This window comes from Taeniopygia guttata, chromosome 5 (assembly GCF_048771995.1).
Source record: "Taeniopygia guttata chromosome 5, bTaeGut7.mat, whole genome shotgun sequence".
Classification (NCBI taxonomy): domain Eukaryota; kingdom Metazoa; phylum Chordata; class Aves; order Passeriformes; family Estrildidae; genus Taeniopygia; species Taeniopygia guttata.
In genome coordinates this window covers 17,871,316-17,887,729 of record NC_133030.1, presented here as the reverse complement: position 1 = coordinate 17,887,729, position 16,414 = coordinate 17,871,316, and the positions used below count along the sequence as shown (strand labels likewise).

The following is a 16,414-nucleotide window of genomic DNA, read 5'->3' as shown; positions in this document are numbered from 1 at the left end:
GACTTTCCTGTAGGCTCCCTTCAGCTACTGGAAGGCCACAACTGGGTCACCCCAAAGCCTTTTCTCCTCCAGGCTGAACAATTCCAACTCCCTCAGCTTTTTGTCACAGGAGAGGTGCTCCATCCCTCTGATCATCTTGGTGGACCTGCTGTGGACTCATTCCAGCAGGTCCTTGTCATTCCTGTGCTGGGCCCCCAGAGCTGATGCAGCTGCAGGTAGGCTCTCAGCAGGGCAGAGCAGAGGGGCAGCACCGCCTCCCTTGGCCTGCTGGCCTGTTGCTTTATAGATGCACCTCTCTGTTGTTCAAAAGCCAGTTCTCAGCAGTGCCCAAGACCAAATGCAGGGCAAGGGCAGAAGGACTCTCTACTGCTAACAGCAGGAAAAGGTTTAGCTCCCTGACTCATCTCATATAATGTCACTTGTTCATGTTAGGAGGGGTTGGCCAATGTGTTACTTTGTTAGTTTTGGTTGGATTTTTTTGTTTTCTTTGAAGGGCTGGGAGAAAAACTATGATGTTACCTGAGATCTGAAAATATAGGTAGTGGCAGGATGTAGAAAAATGGGAGGCAAAGCCAGGTATGAGACAGCCAGTATTGAGATTGCCAGTATTTCCCTAAGAACGTGCACCTGGAGGAGAAATGACTGCCAGCATCTTGGCATTAGAGGAAAAAATAAATAGGCCTTGCTCCCAATTCTAGTGGGCACAGCACAAAAAACACCATGATTTTTGCAGGGCTTTGTACTGCCTTTCATAAGGGGGAAAGCTGTGGTAAAGGAAGTATCCATTCACTCTTCCATGCCACAGTTAGGATGAATCAGTAAAGCCCTAGGAGAGGATCTGGCTGCTGTTACCCAGGCATTCTCTGCCCTGTGTAGAAGCAGGGCAAATGATTTCATTCTCCAGTGGTTTTGATCCTGTATCTTCCTTGAGCAGGAAATTAATACAAAAATGGAAAGTAGTTTGCCATTAACATGGCAGTGATTATCTGATGACCAGACTTGGCATCTATTGAAGTCAAAGGGGAAAAAAAAAAAAGCATCAGCTTCCAAGGGCTTTGGCTCAAGGCCTAGGAGAACCTCTTCAAATTTCTGAGGATTGCTAGGCTACTGAAAAATAATGTACGTACAGTGCTTCAGTGTACATATGTTGCTTTGATTATTTCATGGATATCACGTGCTTTGATGTTGGAGGCTACATAAAGACCGCCAAAAAAGATCTGTTAACTAATGACTGTTTATGCTGTAGTAGGCAAGTGCTGAAACTGAATTTGGCCTTTTTCCCCTGGGACGGAATCCAAATAAATGTCATGAAGTAACTGCACAAACAGCACTCACTGGAAAAAAAAGGTCTTTGTTTCACTAATAAGCTCTTTTAAGGAACAATGGATACAGTTTCTCAGTTTTCTTTGCATCTGACAAAATAAAGCAGGCAAGAATTCTATTTTAAGGCCGTTTGAATTAAAGCAATGAAAATTGGTTTGCTTAACAAAGGTAACTTGACTAACTGTTTGTTGTCGTTAGGAAGATGTGAGAACCCCTATGAATGTTTCTTAATTCCTGAAAGAATTGCGTGGCAGAGGAGGTTTGCTTGTTTGCTTGTCTGGTGAGGGCAGTTGGGTTCCAGCACATCAGGCAGATTTCACGGGCCAAAATACACCCAAAAGCTGTAAAGTAGTCAGAAGATGCTGATGCTTGGGAATTTACAAGAACGTGTTTTTTGTAGGGAAGTTACACTGTCGTTAATTTACTTGTGATTCTTATTGACCTGCAGCTTGGGTAGCTGTTTTCTGTAATTCCTAGTAGCTTTCAATGCCTGTGATACCGCTTTTGGGACAAATGCTCTTCTAGTTGATTGTCTTGGAGCCAGATTCCTTCTGATGTCTGGGTAACTGCATCCATTACACACTGGAGGAACTGCTAGTTTGAGCCACAGACAGACTTCTCCAAATCCGGCCATGTCACCAGAATAAGTTCCATTTTAGCTACTTGCTGTACTTCCCCTGCCAAAGGCTGCTTCCCTCTCCATCCACTCACACCACTTGTGCAGGAGCTCCCTCGTTTGTTTTAAGCAAAAATCAGCTCCATTTGTTTTGCTCATCGTTGGTCTGTACCAGGATAACAGGCTCACCCTGAAGCTGCACCATGTAGGAAGTGGTCATACAAACTGTTCAATGAGCACATCAGTGGGGGTGATCCTTAATGAGGAGAGCATGGAATGGTGCTGAGCAGCTGAGAGTAGTAACCCCTTCCAACTCACAGCAGGGTTCCCAAGAGGACATCTGTTCATGGCTTCTGTCTGCAACTCCTTTGTAGGCCTGACCAAAGTGCTTCTGGCAAAAAAAAAAAAAAAAGAAAAAAAAAAAAAGTGAGTCCTAATGGGGAGGGGGAAATAAAAAAAAATATAAAAATTAAGGGGGGAAATAGTTGTTTTAAATATTTTCTGTAGGGAAATGTTAATTTTGAAGGAATTAGAACGAAAAATGTCTCTAGTGAAGGAGCTAATGTTTTATCCACTCAATTCAGTGAAGCTGGGACTTCACACAAAAACATCTGGTTCAAGATTTCTCACAGAAAACTCCTTTTGAATTGACAGTTCAATTTATAGATTTGCATGTTTTCATGACAAAAGAAAATTGTTTTTTTCACTTCTAACACCTACTACCTAACACTGTACTGCTGCAAAGAAACCAGGAGCACATTCTACTCCCACTCATCCTATAAAGACTTCAGCTTCAGATCCTTACTGTAGATTTTGGCCCTAGCTATTTAAATGGTAAACTGCATTAAAATTGATGGGTATGACTGTAGCCTGAAATCTGTAGTGGTGGAAAACCTCATTTCCACATGGCTCTTTTGCTATAAAGTGTGTAAGGTTTACTGCCTGCTTTTTGGAGCACAGGAGACTTGCCCTTGCCATCAAGTCAGACACTCAGTTTGCTGCACACTCCAGCTCCCACTTAGTGCTCAGAACCCAGACCTGATGTGAATGCACATTATTGATTTTCTAGAGGATTTATATTTCTTAAAATAAACACAATACAGTGGAGCAAAAATGAAGTTTTGCTATTTGTGTTTAGCTCAGAGCATTGTAATTTCTAATTCCTTTGCCCTGTAAATACGTATTAAAAACCCTCAACTTGCAGAATACCTACTCTTAGTTACCATATTTCAATAAATATCTCTCAGCAAATTTTCTTTGTCAAATAATTTGACAATCTGTTGCTGTAAGACTTTATCAAGGGATTTTCAAGCAGTATGGAGTAGATCCCCCCCAGACTGCAATTCTCCACAATTACCCCTGTGTGTTGCTTAAAAAACATTTTCAGAACAAACTGCATAGTCTGTGTTTAAATGCCACCATCTCTTATTTCTTCAAAACATGGACCTTAATGAAGGCATAAATCCTTGGTGCTTAATCTTTCTAAAGAAATGCAGTAGTGTTTGCACAGAAAGGAAATTATGAAAAAAAAAATCACTAACTACTGGAAAAGCACAGCATATCTCAATATCACCATTTATATAAACATCAGAAGCTGTTTGCTTTATAGCAGAGAATACAAGAAACTGGCTTTTATCTCTTCTCCCACAGATTTCAGTAAATAGTAGTCTCAGAAAGAAATTAGCTTCAGTGTCAACTGTGAAAGTGTGCTATGATGCTGTAGTCATAAGGATGGTTCCAGCTTCAGTATACCTCTGCAGAATAAGCAAGAAATATCTTATAAGTAGAGCCTGTTAAAAGAGGAAAGGACATAATTTTAGGATCAGTATATAAATAAGTTGTAACTCTTTTTTTTTTTTTTTTTTAATCTATATTGCTTTTCCTAGATGTACTAAAACTGTAAAGTAATATCAGTGGAAAATTGCAGCAGAATTATTTGTTTTCAGAGTTCATTTATAGTTAATTTCCTGTACTAGTAGTACAGGGAAAATGATTTAGCAGTGAGTCTAGTGTGAATTCCTTACAAGAAACCAAAAGATAAATAGCTTACTCCCCACTGCCTAAAGGTTTGGGAGTGCGGATGAATTGAATTAATAAAATCTTTGGAGCCTTTGTGTGCTCCAGTATGGAAGGCATGAAAGGTATTCCTCCACTGTGCAGTTTATTTTCTGTACATGTTCTCCAAGAAGGCAGCCTAGAGATAATACAGGACAAATTACTTTCAGTTTTGAAAATCACAGTCTGCTTTAAAGTTCTCTTCGGGTGCAGCAAAAGGCTGTGGGCTTCCTACCCTCTGCCTGGGGAAAAACCAAAGGTGGTGCCCCTGCACAACTAAGGTATTTGGCAATCAGAGGAGTGCAGAAAGGGCTTTTGCCATGCTTTCCATTCCTACAGAGATATGTGATGGTGTCCTCCATGTACATGAGCTCAGCTGTGCTAGCTCATCCTCCTAATTTCTTCTCTGGAAGCCAGAAGGATATTTATTGTGGGGGTCACTCCTGTGTCTGAGTCCGTGACTGCTGTTACACTGAGGGCGTTTGTGCTTTCTTTGTCCCTCTCTCAGCTGTTGCTTAGCTCTAATGTGCTGGCAGTGTCCATTTGAGGGAAGGAAGAGGAGCAGGAAGGGGAAGGATTTCTCATCAGAACTTGGCAGGAATTTTATTTTGGTGTAATTTGTCCCTTTCTTAAAATGTATATAGTTACAGTAAGGTGTAAATAAATATGAAAATATATGTGGGTAAAGAGTAAGAGACATGTCCCACTCTTTCCTCATTAGTAAACTAATCAGACTAGGAAACAGATATTAATGATTCATGGCTGCTCCCCACTTTTCCTGCCCTCCAGCTGTCTGCTTTTGAATAACAATTTGCATTCCCTCCCAAACTTCTAATAAATGATCGCAATCTGACTAGTCCTGAGCTACTTTGACTAGAGAGGACTGGACTGAACCTGCTGACCAGCTGCTGTTGTAGCTCTGAAAAACAAATAAATTCACCTCCCACACATTTTCTTTCATCTGTTACATATGAGATACAGCACAAATGGGATGGTCTCAATTATGAAGATCAGAGGAGTTACATGATTAAGGCTTCTTCTCTGTTTCATTGATATCCAAAACTAAAATACACATTATGTTTTCTTACCTAATTCAAAATGCTTTTCTATACTGGAATATAGAAATCTAATTTTAAATATTCAAATCAAAACATGAAGCAAGCAAATACTATAATAAGCTACTGAAACTTTGTTGTTTATTTTGTCGAGGATAACTTTGGCTCTTCAGTATTGTGTATTAAACCAGAGATTCATACTCTTGACTAACAAAATGCAGTTGAAGTAACTGACAAACCAAAATGTGAACTGATAACAGAACATTTTTCAATGGATAAAGTAGAACAGTATCCGCCTGAAAATAAGGATTGACCAATTTGGTATCAAATAGTTGGGAAGTTTAACAATGCTGGCAGCTCATTTTAAAAGGATGCCTAATGATGAAGTACACTAAGGGATGTTATCTGTTATCTTGCTGTGGTGGATATTGATCATCAATCTAAGACAGGAGCTCACCATGTGATCACAATGTTGTTGTGGAAGGACGAGGCTGAATGTTGAGCTAGGCTGAGTAGCAATTTACTGTACTTGCTTTTAATCTTTTCAGATATGGCAATTTGAATTATTAGCATACAGGTTAATTGCATGACTGTTAAGATGTTGGCTTAATTCTGAAAGGTGCTGAGAGCTGTAGCTGGGCAGCTGACAAGATTCACAGTATTACATTTATACTTCTATAGTACTGCTGAAAACGTTCCCCTTTAATTGAATAGAGTAGGATCAGGTCCAAGTTTGGATGTTGTCACATAGGCAGACATATGTGAGAAAGTCAGTGAGACTTGGTGTGTGGCTGGATGGAGATAGCAGTCAAGTGAGGAATCTGCTTGTGTACCTGCTTGGATGACCTGCTCTAAGTATTTAGTGTATTCAGCCACATATATATGGTCTTATTAAAATTGTGCAAGTAATTAGATTGTGAGGATAATGAGATTTGCAGTAAATGTGCAAATAAAAAACACTGTCTGCTTCCTACAAAAACAGATGGCACTAATATTTGTAAATTAATTGAAATAAGTTGACGATGACTTCCCAGTGAAGGTCAAGGAAACTTAGGCAGGTTTGGATTATCCAGCAGCTGGAGAAGGTTATCTTATTTTCACTGATTCTACACATAACTGCAAAATTAATATTGCTGAAATCCATAGCAGCCCTGTTTATTTACTTTAGAAGTGTAAAACTGACATTTATATTATAGTAGGAAACAATATTTTAATGACTTGCCAGTCAGGAAATAGTGTAATTATTGGGCATACAGGAGCAACCACTCACATGGACAAGAGTGACCTATTTGAAATGCTGGGTATGGATTGCCAGAGGGGCTTGACAAGTTCCCTGCTAAAGGATTCTTAAACCTTCTCAGAACAGTCTCATGGATCCCCCACGGATTTGAAAGATGGGAAGCAATGGCTGTGAGTCAATGGCTAGGAAGGTAGTGGTGTGTTCCCACAGGGATCTGGTGTGGAGCTTGAGCTGGTCAACATATTTACGAGTGGTCTGCACAACGGTGAGATGACAGTATTTGCTAGTGATCCAAGATTATTTTAGCTAATGGCATTTAAAATTAGTTGTGTGCATTACACTGAATGGCAGATGAAATTGCAGAAGCAATGCATACAGAGAGAAACCTTCTTGCTCTATACAAAGCATGCACTGAATTAGCTGTTACCACTCAGGGAGCAGGTGAGGAGTCCCTGTAGATGAAAGCTTCCATTCATTCCCCAGATGCTCTATAGAGAAGTATTAGGAATGGCACAGAGAATGAAACAAACATCTTGTACATCATAAATATTTTATTAATGTAATACAGAACAAATATAGATTTCCAAAGCAGGGACATGGTGCAAGCATGGAAGCCTTAATCAAGTATTAATCATGGAAGCATTAATCAATTTGAGAATTTGCCGTGAAGAAAGATCCTTTGAGCCATGATGCCTGTACTGACAGGCAAATGTCCCTGCAGTGGCACACTCCTCCCTTCTGCCTATTTTGCTCTAACTCCAGCAGTGTCACCAGAGGGGGCAGTTATGGGTAGTGTCTTCTTCATCACCACAGCAAGACTTGTCAGCAGCCTCTGTCCAAAAGGTTTTTCATTAAATGTAGAATTTGCAGTTCTTGAGTCCATTTAGTTAATGGTTCCTGAGCATCTTTTGTTATTCTACATTATATATTTATGTGAGCTTAACTGTCAGATACCAGTTTTATTTAAAGATATACATTATTTAATAAATACATTTTACATGTGCACCCCAAACATTTCCATTATTTGTGTGTTGAACAGATGGTGGACTGAGCAGCTCTGTCACAAGAGCCTGGGCAGCACATCCAAGGCCCTGCACTACACTCAATACTATTCTGCCTTGTCCTGGAATAAAACAGTTGCATCAGCAAAAATTCTCAATTACTTCTATTTAAATGCTTTTTGGTTTTTTTGTAGTAACCAAGTGTCCCACCTGCCTTTCTGTGTAACATCACTCTGTGCCAGCTAAACACTCCCCTCGCAGCCCCACCTAACTCAACTTTCCCTTCCTCTCCTCTTTGGTGCTTTTCTAAGCACTGATTAAAACCCTCTGGTAACACCAGGTTTGGTGAGCATTGAAATGGTTCCTGGTGTGTGTGTGCACTTGAGCACATGTAGGTGTGGAGGGGAAAGGGGGCACAGGTTTATTCACTTAACAAGCAGAAGTTTTATCTTGAGCACTCAGGAGAGCAAGTAGCTTCAGGATCACATTGCTGGTATGTTTATAGTATAGCATGGAAGGTGTTATGTAAGTGCCAATTACTCTATTAATAGTAGTAATTAGTTTTTTATACCCTACGTTCATTTTATGTTCTTCATAAGAAAATGTAATCAGTGCAGACTACCTTAACTTTCAAGTGTCTAAATGTGGTTCATTCCAAGGGTTAACCATACTTGTAGTTTACTGTATTAGTCCCAGTTGTATTTGACATAAAAATGTTTTTATAGCACAACCAAATACCAGCATATTTGCGGTTGCAGTCAGATGTTTTTAACTATATTGGATACAACCACAATGGTTTCAGAAGATATTTCCATTGTTTTAGCCAGATTTAGAGAGGCTGGATTAAGCTATGGCCCAGTGGTGTTTACATATGTGAGTATCAGTCTTAAAGGGCAAAGAATATGATGTTCCATAAACCTTTATACAGAAATAAATACCTCGCAGCAAAAATGTTTTTCTAAGATCAGTTACTATTTCAACTATAATGACCTGCTTGGAGAAGGTCAGGGGCCAAATTCTTCTCTCATTTACACTGGCGTAAATCCACAGTAATGTAAGTGCATTCAAACTTTGGAATTAATTTTCCCCTGGCCCACGACATTTAATGCAGTCTATTCTGTTTGAGCTGTTAATTTAGCAAACTATTCCATGGATAAGATTCTGATAAACTACATAACATGAGAAATAAATTCAGTCAGAGCTTCAGGCAGAATATAGTCCTGGACAACCCTTGTTTTAATTCTCTCTTTCTAAAAACAAAACCCTCCCAGTTCTGATCTGCCAAAAGGCTTGTTCAGGTTGGAGATGTTACTGTTTAGACAGAGTATGTATATGTATGTGTATATATTTACCTATATCAGTAATTTACTGAAGTTCTGATCCAACTTTATAAGTGTACCACTCCACAGAAATCCTCAACTCGTAACTGCCAATGCAAACACCCCTCGGTCTTTATCAATCTTCTGGTTGAACCAAAGCTCATTTCATGTATGTTCCTAATTTTTGCGTTTCAGTTTTAAACTTTACGGACTTCCCCCAAATCATCTCTAGCTTCCCACTGCAATTAGTACTTCTGCTCTTTACTGCTTGCAGTGAACAGCTTTTTAATGAAAGGTAATTTAGTACCAATTTGAACATCAAAAATGGTTAATATTATGTAAATATAAAGGATTTTTTTTTTCATTACATACTTGACTTCTGTGAGTGCAGTGCAAGTCCAGTGTGTGTACACAAGGCAGTCCACAGTGCTCTTGAAAAAAGTAGCAAAATTTTTTTAGTTTAAAACAGTCAGTTGTTTTAAATAGCTGAACTCAAAACCGGATTAACAGATCCTGTGTTAGAAGCATCCTTTACAGCAGCCCTTGTCCCCAGCTATGTGGGACTCTGAACATGCCCCCCTCAAATTCTATTCACTCTCTCACACCCCAGCACCAGTGGGATGGGGGAGAGTATTGTGGAAAAAGAAGTGAAATCCATGAGCTGAGATAGAGACGAGTGCTGCACCGTGCCATTGCTTACCACCTGCCGACTGCTGTCCAGCCAGTTCCCAAGCAGTGATTGGCTCCTCCCAGCCAGCTTCCCCCAGTTTATCTACTGGGTGTGGCGTTCTGTCCTATGGAATATCCCTTTGGCCAGTTGGGTCAGCTGTCCTGGCTGTGTCTTCTCTCAGCTTCTTATGCCTCCCAGCCCACTCGCTGGTGGAGTGGTGTGGGGAGCTGAAAAGTGTTTGACTTAGTGTAAACACTGCTTAGCAACAACTAAAACATTAGTGTGTCAACATTATTCTCCTCCTAAATCCCAAAAACAGCACTATAGCAGCTACTAGCAAGAAAATTAACTCTCTCTGAACTGAAATGAGCAAAGCACCCATTCCTTCTTCTGTACCATTTATGTCATGCCCAAGCATGACTTTCCAGTGCATCCTTTCCTGTCTTTGGATATATACACACAGGCATCATTCCCTTTGTCTGTGGGCCATCCCTTCAAAATTTCCATTGAGTTTATTTAGTCAATGATTTTGGGATCCATCTGTCACAGCAGTCCAAAGGGCAGGAGAAATGGTCTGTGGTGTTGGATCATTGTGCACCGAAGCCAGTTCTGGTTCCATCACTGTTGTGCTTGTCTGGTTCTATTATTTCATTCTTCATTAATCTGGGCAGTTGTTACTGTGCTACTGTTGATACTGTTTATAGCAACCATAGTAGGGATTACATACAGTATTATATAGAATTAGCATCATACAATTCAAGTCATTGGCTATTTGCACCAGAATAAAATCCCCTGGGGGAACATATCAGACTTCCTCACAATCCCAAATCACCCCTGATGTGCCTCTGGCTCCCTGAGAAAAAGCTCAGAGATGGCTTTGCCTTTGCCTGACAGGAATAACCCAGCCTGTCCTCCCCAGCATATTTTTTATGTGCACTATATATTTGTCCCTTTCTTTAGTATGTAATAAATTGGTTTGGGCACGGCAAGTCCAACTGGCAGATCCCCTAGTGTTGACTGAGCAGGTGGCTTTCCCTAAATGTGTACCCCAATGTTTGAATGTCCCCACACCCGTTTCTCTCAGTGTAGTCTTTAACAGTCCATTATAACATTCCATTTCCCCAGAGGCTGGTGCATGGTGGGGGATGCAATGGATACACACAGTGCCATGCCCTTTGGCCCGATGAGCAGCAATTTTCATGGAAGAAGAACCCCCTTTTGAGGTTGTTTTTCCTTGCAACTCACATATCCATGCCTCTAGGGTCAAGGTAGATTTGCCATTTCACTTCCTTATGAATGATGAAAGATGAAAGGTAATTTAGTACCAATTGAAATCATCAAAAACTGTTGTAATAGGTATAATGTAAATATGAAGGATAAATTTTTAACACTGCATACCTGGCTTCTGTGAGTGCAGCGCAAATTCTTTATATGTACACGAGGCAAACTACATTGGTCTTGGAAAAAAATTAGCAAATAGTTTTTGAGCTTAAAACAGTAAATTGATTAAAAGATCCAGTGTTAGAAGCATCTCTTGTAGCAACCAGTTACATGGTATTTTGCACATCATACAAATTATATAGGCCAGGCTACACATACACAGGAAATGAAGGGCCAAAATATTTCAAGAAGCCTGAAAACTCCTCTGGATATCTTCTACCCATGGCTCTTTCACAGATCAGGAGCCTGAAACAAGATCCTCCTTCTTCTAGTGACACACATCTGTAGCTCTTGTGTAGCCCAGCAACCTCCCAATATTTGACTTCTCAGGTGCCAGAGATTTCCATTGGGAATGTAAAGACAGCAAATGATTGACTGAAGCACAAAATCATGTTAAGCTATTATCCTACCAAGAAGATTTTCACACTTTTTTTTAATGAGTTCTTGTTGTTGTCCTGGGCAGTGAGAAAGTTGATAAGCCAGAAGTGGAATTTCTGCCTGTCTTTGACATTGAGCAACACAGGTCTGGCTGAATTTCCCCACTTGACCATGCAGTGTGTTAGTAGATAGCTGCTATATTAAAACCTCATGTGGTTTTGGACGTGCATTGGATTAGTTTCTCTCAAATAACTCTTCCCATCTAATTTGAGCATTACACAAATACAGTAACAAGTGAGAGGACTTTTATTGTAGTTTTAATTCAATACAGAGCACAATATATATAACTACTGAAAACAGAACCATAACTTTACAGGCTCAGAGCTGGCGCTTCCCTAATCCTGCAGGCTCTGTGCAAACCCTAATGGAAAAATACCCAGGAAGGGATGGGATGAAATCAAACTCTCTACAGTTCTTTGGAGATGCTGCTGGCTTTGGGGAGTCAAAAGTTTGTCCCTGAGACTTTGAAGGGAGTTAGGACTTTTTCTGAAGCTTCATGTTGAAAAATTCTTCTTTCTTTTCATAGCTCCCCACTTCCTATTCTGGAAGCAAAACTTACTTCTGAGCCCCACTGTTGTTTCATGTTCATGTAACTGTGCAAAAGGAAGGGGATTCTGAAAGTTTATGGTGGTGTTTGCTATGCTAAGCACCAGATGGATTTCTATCCAGATGTCCTAACAGCTGCTGAAAAGGCACGCGCTAGAAAATTACTACTTCCCAGTTACACATGCACTTCTGCAGTTCCTGCATGCAGAAAAGACATGGAAAGGCACTGGTAGAGCTGGGGGTTAAAGGTACTTCCCTTCTTTCCCACCTACTGAGGGAAACTTGGGCCTTTTATTCTTCTTTAGGTCACTATGGATTATATAGCTCCTGACTTCTTGTTTTCCTAGCCAATATTCTGAAGGTCAGGTTTCAGCTGAGACATATCAGGGAATGCTGCTTGTGGAACCACTTCTGCATTTCACTTGGACTCATTTACATGCACTGTTCAAAATGTGTCGGTCACACTTCCAGCCTTTGGTTTCTCTTACTCCCATTTTATGATTGGGAGATCCAAATGTAAGTAAATCAACTTAAAGAAAAAAAATTCCTTTAACTTCAGCTAAACCAGAGTTTTACCCCTTTCTCAGAATAAATTATTACAAGACTGTACAGGTGTAAGCACCTACCACCAAAGACCCACAGCTACCAAGCATTTGGCATGCATCCCAACATGCTGAGTAGTACCAGTAGTTTTCCTCTATTGGGAAAGATTGCTCACAGAATACAGTAGAATTAAGATAGAATTGAGGTAGAATTAAAAGCTTTGGGAAAAGCTACTTCATTATGGTATGGGCTAAAGAAAGTTGATGCTGGAGGTGTCTTCTTTCTAGAAAGAAAAATATTTAAGGAATGTGGTATTAGCTGCTAACTATAGATGCAAGCTGTATGTGAAAGGAGAATAGGACTTGGTTCCTCGGTTCCATTTTGCAGGGTGAGTGTGTTTTTGAAGTAGATTCTTGTAATCAAATAGATTCAGGTAGATATATATACTTTTTATGAGGTGAGGATGGGAGGCTGTGTAGTTTCTTTTTTCTAGCACTCAGTCAGCATCAGGAGTCCATTAGGAGTTACTCAGAGGCATAGAAGGCAGTTACCCTGCCTGAAGAAGCCCACAGCACACAGAAAGCTGTTGTACTGGTAACAGAAAAAGTCTGCTCTCTTAGCACAATGGCTTTTTGCTTTCAGACTAATCACTTATTTTTGGATGTAGTCTGAACAAAAAAATCAATTGCTTTTATTAACTAAATATTCAGCTACAATAATTAACTAGGTTTAAAACTCCATTTATCTTGTATTTTTGGTCTTGTCCCATCAAAATAAGTGATTATTTTTCCCTCAAAATGAGTAAGAACTAGCAGCTGTACTTTAAATGTGTTCTGTTCAATGTGTGCTATAATTGCTTTTGTTCCTCATTGCATCAAGTTTTTAGTTTTTTTAAACAACCATTCCAGTGAAAGTTCAGCCTCTTTAACAGTTTATACATATCTCTCTTGCTCCGTTAGGAAGCTGATCCAGCTTCAGTTTCTGAATATCCTCGGTGTGTCAGTGCACACGTCTTCTGTCAAGTTCAATTAAGAACAGTTCAGATAGCAGTTGAGTATTTTTCCATTGCAAATCATAACTTCTTGACCTTTTCAAAACTTCTTCTGCAGATGTTCCTGTGATGGAGTGTCAGACTCCACTTGGGCATCCTTCCCTCATTAATGTGAAAGAGTGTGACTCTGTCTTCTCTTACACAAGCAGCTTTGTTTTGTTTTCTCTGCTGTTATTTGAGTTTCATTTTGGAGTGTGCATATGCTCCGATTTCCCCTCTAGCAGCACAGCTGGCTATACCCAAGAGTGTGCAGTCTCGAGTTTACAGCTAGCACTGCTGGGGTGGGGGTAGTGCACTGGTGAGGAGGAGGGAAAGGAGGCAGTAGCACAGCCTCAGCAATGTGAAGGTCGTGCCTTTATTCTGTTTAGATGTATCCATCTCAATAGCTTGGTCAGACTAATAAGGGAATGGTAATGATGTGTTGTAGTTAAGGTGTAACTACGCTGTTTCCAGTGGATAATTACAGATTATTTATGAACTGCCAAACCTGACCAATCTGCTCACTAAGACCCCTTGGCAGAAGTAGCCATGTGTGTGCAATAGGCCAGGTATATTAACTCCTGCTGTACAATGGAATTATTCCTGGCCCTGTACTATTTTTTCTGATTAAAGGTGTTGATAAGTATCAATGCAAAAAGACAAACCTTCACTGTAGCTGAGCTGAGCCCAGGACCAGCTCTGTGCAGGACAACATTAACAGCTGGCAAATCACAATGTGCCTCCTGAATTCTTATATCTTAGAAATGACCCTGCATCTTGTTTGGCATGATCTGCTTCCTGGTGTGTGCTGCTCCCACATGCCTTCTGCTTCTGGGAAGGGATGGCCAAGCCCTGCTTAGATGGGAGGCTGCTCTGGATCCCCAAGCGCCAACTCCTGGAGGCTCCTCTTGTCCCCAGCCTGATCCCCATAACCAGGGTATGGAAGCAGACAAAACTTTTTGCAGAAAGACTAATGATAAAAAGGATGATTTTGGGGAGCAACCAAGTTGCCATGCGGGGCCTCATCTTTGTGGAAACCTGTGAAAGTGTTTTTCTTACATACACAAAAAAATACTCAGTGATGTGTAGCTCTCTTAAATTTTAGAAACAAGACCAAAAAGACAAACCCCAAAATCCTGTTTGCATATTCTGGCAAAAGCCCATTTACAAGGCATTTGACCATTTAGTCTCAGTTAAGGCCTCTTTGAAGGCACTGTGTAAGTTTGCATTGCCTGGATTTTCTCTGATTCCCCAGTCTCAGCTGTTGATGGAAGATATGTTAAATAATGCTGGACATGTGAAAAACACAGGTTAATTGTATGAAAATGTCACACAGGTCAAGGGGGATTGTGTTTCATCTTATTTACTGATACAGGGCAGCATCACCACTGGAATTTGTACATCCTATACTCTAACATGCTCATTCATTTGGCACTCTTTAATGGAAAACATGGAGCAATTATATGCAGACAATGCTGTAATGGAAAATAATTGAAGACAGACATGGTTTGGGGTTTTGTTTTGTTTTTTTTTTTAAACAATGCATGCCAGATCCTGCATGCAACAATCCTTTTTTTTTCTCCCAGCATAAATGCAGCCAATACTTGAACCACATATGAAACCACAGTTCTGAGGCTCTAACTTCACAGCCAGCTAGAAATGACCAAAACAACATCTGCTACAGTTAGAATTTGAAAGTGCTTCTTTGCTTTGTAGAGTTCCTTTCTCTGCTGAAGTCACTCTCAGTAGAGTTACTGTTTTGTAACTGTTTTATCTGAGTAAACAGAAAACTCAATGGTTTTTTATAACTTCGGCAAGGGATTTGTGTGAAAATCATTCACACAAAAATAGATGAAGTACACGTGTGTATAAATCTGTATGTATATAGCATATGAAGCATTTCTTGTTATGTCTTCCACAATGCCGTAACAGTTAAAGCTTCTTTTAAGTCAGTGTACACTTTGACATTCCCTTGCTTTTTATGGTTTTAAACATCAGTGTTTACTCTGCATAAGTGAAGCTGTCAACACAGCACTTCTAATATTAATGTGACATATATGCCTAATCTTGTTGCTCTTGTTCTTATTAATAGTAATCATAATATTTGAGTTATGGTAGTACCTCAAGGCCCAGCCCTCTTCTCACTAAGTTCTTACAAAATAAAGTAAAGAGTAGATTCTTTCCTAGACAGAAGATCAGTTAAAATCAGGCATGGAGAGGGAGAACAGTGAGCTGGAGCAGGTCAGAAGAAGAGGTGAAGTAATGGTGGTGATGCCAGATGTATCAGAGGAATCACAAATAATCAAGTTTAATTTATTTGGTTGTTCAAATACATTTCAGTGCTCTTGCAGAGGTTGGAGCATTGAATTATGGTTATGGGAGTGGAGTGGAAAGCAAATAGCAGAAAACTGATGCTGAGACATAACAGATTTTCTTGTACTAAGTCATTCATCATCATGTTGCAGAAGTTGTCACATTGGAAAAAGTTATTGTCTTTTTCTTTATTGATAAAATACGAGTATTTCCACTGTGAGGTCAGAAATCATGGGAAAGGTACAATATGGAAAGCTTTGCTGCTTGATCTCTATGCCTTACTGCTGCTAAGCCTTTTTTTAGGGATGTAAAGAATAATTGTATGGCCATGTTTTAATGATTTGACCATTACTGATAGTGTTGTGAAACTAATCTCCCTACTCTTCATTGTTGGAAGGTTACAGGAATTGTGAGCAAGCAGGCATTTAAGAAAGCTTTAAGCATTCTACTTGCACTGCTATATATTGGTGGAGTGGATGGCAGGAAATTCAACCTCCTAAAATTACATATTAATAAACTACAGCCTAATTTTGAGCTGGTGAATTTATGGGTTGATTTTTACCCTTCAAAATCTGACTTGCACAAAACTACTGAAGGGAAAAATGCAGCTTTGTCATGCCTAACTGGCACAGATCCAACATGCTAATGATACAGTTTTAAATCCTGCATGAGTCAAAGATGCAAATAAGTAAAGATGGGCTATGTTAGAAGCTTTTAGAAATAGTTGTATGTGGAAATGGACCACAGCTTGCAGATGACTCAGGAGTGCTGCCTCCATCTGTCTGCCTTGCTGGTGTGATAATGGAGGCGATCAGTGAATTGCCA

The 16,414-nt window shown here is 39.9% G+C and overlaps 1 protein-coding gene and 1 long non-coding RNA gene across 5 annotated transcripts in view; one reads left to right on the top strand and one right to left on the bottom strand.

Moving 5' to 3' along the window:
- KCNQ1 (potassium voltage-gated channel subfamily Q member 1) overlaps positions 1-16,414 on the top strand; it is a 331,039-nt gene that overhangs the window by 265,244 nt on the left and 49,381 nt on the right. The window lies entirely within an intron of this gene.
- Positions 1,332-9,513, bottom strand: LOC116808473 (uncharacterized). Its single transcript, XR_004368052.3, has 2 exons — positions 9,310-9,513; positions 1,332-2,330 (listed from the first exon to the last, which is right to left on the bottom strand). It is a non-coding gene; the product is annotated as an uncharacterized lncRNA (long non-coding RNA).